Source organism: Anomaloglossus baeobatrachus, chromosome 4, assembly GCF_048569485.1.
Source record: "Anomaloglossus baeobatrachus isolate aAnoBae1 chromosome 4, aAnoBae1.hap1, whole genome shotgun sequence".
NCBI classification, from domain to species: Eukaryota; Metazoa; Chordata; class Amphibia; order Anura; family Aromobatidae; genus Anomaloglossus; species Anomaloglossus baeobatrachus.
Window position 1 is genome coordinate 37,596,773 of NC_134356.1, and position 6,000 is coordinate 37,602,772.

Below are 6,000 nucleotides of genomic sequence, written 5' to 3' on the forward strand. Positions count from 1 at the left end.
TCCACGTGGATGGAACAGTCTGGTCACAGGTAGGGAACCTTCTTTTAGGATTGTCGTGACGCCACTCTCAGTATTGCGGTCAGCGGGGACCGCCACTGCAGATTAAGGGATGCCTGGGGCTGATGGTGGGTGCAGTCAGTATATTAGCCCCCTGAGAGTGAGGCAAGCCCCAGGCCCCGGTGTATGTGTGTGGGACCACAGGTCGCAGAATGACTCAAACACAGTCCAAGAAGTCTTTCAACGTGTTTACTCACTGTTTGGAGGTCACGGTGAGATGCCCGGGCGACACTGTGATAACCAGGTTGAACCAGGAATTCCAGGAGGCCGTTCTGAGGGTAGCTGTCCACTCGCCTTCCTTGCACTCTTTCTGTTTTAGGAGGATCCTTTGCTTGAAGCGTGGTAGGACCCCTCCAGGGAAGCTGTTACCACCCTGCTCCCCTCTCTCTGGCTCGTCTGCCGGCAGCGTGGCCTTGGTGGGATGGCTTCTGGCCCTGTCCCCTTATGGGCCTGGTGATTGCTGCTTGGCTCAAGCTCTGTGTAGTCGTGGTGAGGGCATGAAGTACCCCCCCCACCTGTAGGTTAAGCAGCTCTGGATGATCTGCTGCCTGTACTGGGGATCTAGTTCCCCTTGTGTGCTCGGATACCGGGATCTCCGTACTCAGCCACCCTTCTCTCTCTGGATGATTTTCAGGCCGACCCACGGTATTCCTTTCTCCCCCGCTTTCAGCTACTGCACTCCTCAGGACCTGTCTCACACTCTAGAGCTCCTCTGCCCTGCTTCCTCACACTTCAACTTCTTCCTCCAGACTCCCCTCTTCCTCTCTCTCTCTGCCCTGCTTCCTAGCAACCAGCCCCTGAACACACCCCCAGCTGGGAATTGAAAGTTAACTCCTTCTGGCTACTCAAGGGTCCCCTCTGGTGATGTGGGAGGCTTGGTCACTATATGTTTGTGTGTGCACCTCATCCTGGCCTTTGGAGATTACCTGGAAGCATTGCTCCCGCATGGGTGCAATACTCTGTGGTGCCTGACCAAGTCAGGGGCGCCACAATAGTCTCTTTATGAACTTTCCCCGAGAGCTCAGAGATCAAAGGCACCAATACAAAGAGGGGGATAGGGCTTTCCAACCCATGCGGCCCACTGAAATCCCAAGTGTCAGCCATCGAGAGCACAGCTCCTCTATCAAAATTTAGGGAGCGGGACCCCAAAAGCTTCAGGCCGAGGGGTCACTCAGAAACAGCTAAACATCAGTGCATGGAGGCAGGTCAGCACCATCAGAAATACCAACGGGAACGGATTCCCGGACGAGATCCCCCGAGTGGCAGCGGCACCCAGAGGCTTGGTTTAGTCTTGTGTCATAGTCTACTTAATGGTTGCACCAACATCCCACAGCCTGAGTGAGTACGCTGCTCCCCCCCTGCGTCCTGCCTGCTGCATGGTCTGCACCACGCTTCCCTGCCCATCCACCATCCAGAGTCCTGGGGCCTTCCCCTACCCGTGGAGGGAACGTCATCTGGCTGCCCCACTCCATCTCCCCCGGGTACTCCCATCGGCAGCGTTGGTACTCCCCGTTACCGCGAACCACGGATGGTGTCATAAACACTAATCCTCTGTACATAGTTCCCTCTTTTATTTTCGAGTGGCGGCGAGCGCCCGGGTCCGGAGAACCTCGAGCCACAACAACCCCCGAATCTGAGCAGTCCAACTGCTGCAGGGGCGGTACAGAAGCGTGTCTGAATATGCTTTGTACAGCTGAAACGTACAGAGTTACGTGCCCACTATCTTGTGAATGTAGTTAAGGAACCGTTGTGTAAAATCTTGTTCCTTAAACTGACATGGTGGTCTGCTTGTTGGTAGTGGTCCTGCCCAGCTGAAAGCACCAGCACCATGTGGCCTCCATGGGCGTACTGCTCACATAGTCCAAGTTGACACACCCAGCCAGGACTGTGTCTTTCATATATGGGCACCTCACCCACAACTACCACCCCACGGCACTCTACACATATGCAATTCCTCCACTTTAGTCACTGACTAGGGGACTACTGAACGCTGTGCTGTTTTGCTAGTCCCATAGATTAATGCAACATGGGTCATCCCTGGTGGTCCCCAGATAGGAGATATCTTGATTTTTTTTTTTAAATAACCCTTTAATATGAGCCAAAGAGTGAGCGAGTCTTATGTATTCAATCTTCAACCACCGAGACTGACAGTTGTAGCTTATACTAAGCAGTGAGAGAGTTCAGCAGGAAGGAGGGACCCTGAGGAGCCATTAATCAGGCTAAAGTGGGCGGAGATTGAGTTTAAGCTTTCATACAGGATTTTACAGACATAGATTATCACAGTAAAGTACACTGTCCCCATCAGGTCTAAGAGATCTATGTAATAGTATATGTGGTTTATATTGTGAAGCCGTAATGATACAGATATTAGTCTAGTAATTAGGCAAAAATCTAAATAAAATGCTGTAAGCGCTAACTAAACACAAACCCTGGGGTTCAGCTTATGCTTCTCTGAGACCATTTACTTTTAATGGTCTCCATGGAAACACAACTCCAGCCAGGCACGGGCTTATTGTGAAGTTTTCTAGGCCTTATCCTTGCACTGGCAGCAATATTACAGATGGCTACATATGGTTTGCTGTATGACAAATCCACTATGATATGTAAGGTGCCCAATATCTACCATACACCAATTATAATCCTGGTGTCTTCATATTTGGTAGAGGGGCTTTCAAGGCCTCGTCCTTGGTGTACCGCCCCCCGGGCTCGGCTGCGACCGCCGAGCCGCTCGGATCCGTGCTCGTACTGCGGGTGGTGGCTCGAGCCTCTCACGGACCCGGGGGTCACGTCGCTCTGCAAGGGAGTTGGCGCTACACGCGGGGATTTGGGTGAGGAGTTCCATGGTCAGGGCCGCGGTGGTTTGGTTTGGGATGATAGTTTGTGACGCCACCCACGGGTTGTGGTGATTGTAGACACCACCGCTGCAGTGAAGGTATGGGGGCTCCCGGGAGCGGTGTAATGACGCAGCTAGGTGTTGAACCCTCCGTGGGTAGAGAGTGTTGGTCCCGGGGCCCGGTAGGCGAGGGCCGGGGTTCAGGGTGAAGTGTTGTGGTGCAGTGCGGTGCGGTGCCTGATGGCACTGGTGTACTCACTCTGTCACAAGACACTGGAGTCTCTGGTAAACCAAACGGAGTGATGAACGGGGCTCGCAGCCGGCTGCAGCTTCTCCCAGAATAGGTTGGTGGTTTCCGCCTTTCTCCTGCACCTCTGTATGTAAATGTTTGACTCCTATGCCTAGACACCAGTAGTCCGCTCCCCGACTTGTATATGCCGTAGGAGCCCGATTGCCCGCAGACGCTGGCCCTTTGGGTCTCTATGCCTTGGCGGTGGCTTTACCCGGTATGGTTGGGCTGTTGTCTTCTAACGGGACTTGTGTGGGATAGGTCCTAAAGGTCCAGTCCACAATCAGTTGATTCGACTCGGCCCTGTCGGTTCAGGGCTTTGTACTGGGTCTGAGTACCCTGCCTGGTGCTCCGGTATCCCGTTGGCTCCCCGGTTCGGTTCCGGCGGACCACTATCCTGTCCCGGTCCCTTACCTTTCCACCGGTCGTCCTCCCGGTCTCCTGCAGGCGGCCACCACCGTCTGCCTCCTTGCCAATGCTGACTGGGCCCCGACCCAGCCACCTGGTAGTCTCTTGGCAGCCTGGACACTGGACTGCCCGTGAACTTGACTGCTCTACACTTCCTCCTGACTACTTTCCTCTAGAACTAGAACTTGACTCCGTGTTTTCCTGCCTCCAGGCCTGTGAACTCCTCGGTGGGCAGAGCCGACCACCTGGCTCCGCCTCCCTGGTGTGGACATCAAACCTGGAGGGTGGTGACAAGGTTTTCAGTTTGACTGATGTCACCTAACCGGGAGGGGGTGTGGTGTTGTGTGTGACTACCTGGGACAACCCGACTAGTCCGGGGCGTCAAATTGGCACCATGATCCAGGTGCATGGATATCACCGCACCTCCTATAGTTACGCTTTTGATTCCATGCACGTCAGCATGTCTTTCACCCATTATCCAAACCTCTCGACATTTGAAACCAGATTTATCAGACATAGTAACGCCATTCTTTTCCCCCTAGGAATACTAAAACCATCACAAAAAGCCCCCCTTTTATATAAAGCTGCATAAGTTCTGTTTCTCAAAGTAACCAACATTGACTGGAAATTTCTGATCATTTAACCCCAGTTCCTGCATGGGACGAGACATTTGTGGGTTGAATTCGTATAATTACCTTTACCTCTTTTGAAGTATGCAAAAAGTTTGATCAGTCAAGTTTTCTTCTTTGTCCCTTTTTGGGGGCAGTTCTACAAAAAGGCTATTAGACTCTCATACACCCTCACATGGGCACTATTGAGAGGGCCCTTCCCGGTCAAATTGTCCATGGCATACTCAGAAAAAGACCCACCATGAACTATTAGTGATGATCAGGCATTACCATTCTCGGGTCCTCGGTACTTGTAACTAGTGATGAGCGAGTACTACCATGCTCGGGTGCTCGATACTCGTAACTAGTGATGAGCGGGCACTACCATGCTCGGGTGCTCGGTACTCGTAACTTGTGATGAGCGGGCACTACCATATGTATTCTGGGGCCAGTACTATGCCATTAAATAGAGCATCTTGGTGTCATGCACAAGAACCCTTCTAGAGGCTTGAGTAGTGCTTAGCAGATTTGCAAACTCTTCCAGGGATCCGGATTTTCTTCTTTTTTTCTTGGAGCTTCCTGAATCCAGAAAAGTTAGCTTTCTTCTTAAGACAACCCTTTTAAATAAGAATTTTGAAAAGCAACCAAGCCCTTAAGGGGTCCTACATGTTCAACATCTCCTGATGTATGACTAGGAAGTGATGATTATCCATGTCCACTATTGACCAGCACAATGATGTAGTCATCATACTCTTGTAGTAACACATACATTTCATATTTAACATAGGCATGGCGGCATGTCTGTAAAAAACAAGCTGCAGTGCTAAGCAGTGGACCCCGATGGATCAAACACTGATGATATAGAGTCCGATCCGGGTCCGACCTGGACCCAGGAATCCGGCTGCATGATCGCTCTCGATCTCGATCTCCCCCCCCCGATCCGCTCCCCATTGAATTACATTGGTCCGGATTCCGGATCGGATCCGGACTTCTTTCACAACCCGCGACGGATCCGCCAAACCCGGATTATGAGCAATCCGCTCAGCTCAGATATATCATCAGTTTTAAAGTCCTAAAAAAAGTATGCTGATGATATATCCTAAGAATATGTCATTAGTTTTTATTAAAGTCTTCAAAAAATAATGTTGATGATATATTCTAAGGTTAGGTCACTAGTTTTAAAGTCCTAAAAAAATGTATGCTGATGATATATCCTAAAGGCCCTGTCACATACAGAGATAAATCTGCGGCAGATCTGTGGTTGCAGTGAAATTGTGGACAATCAGTGCCAGGTTTGTAGCTGTGTACAAATGGAACAATATGTCCATGATTTCACTGCAACCACAGATCTGCCAAAGATTTATCTCTGTGTGTGACGGGGCCTTAAGGATAGGTCATTGGTTTCAAATTCATAAAATAATAATAATAATAATTAATAATAATAATTTTATTCATTTATATAGCGCTATTAATTCCACAGCGCTTTACATACATTTAAAAACACTTATGCTAATGATATAGACTAAGAATAGGTCACTAGTTTTAAAGTCCTTAAAAAAAAAAGCTTATCCTGATGATATATCCTAAGGATAGGTCATTACTAGTTTTAAAGTCTTATGCTGATGATATATCCTAAGTATAAGTCACTAGTTTTATGTTAATGATTTATTCAAAAGATATGTGATTAGTTTTTAAGTCCTAAAACAACTTATGCTGATGATATATCCTAAGGATAGGTCACTAGTTTTAAAGTCCAAAGAAAACTTATGCTGATGACATATCCTAAGTATAGGTCACTATTTTTG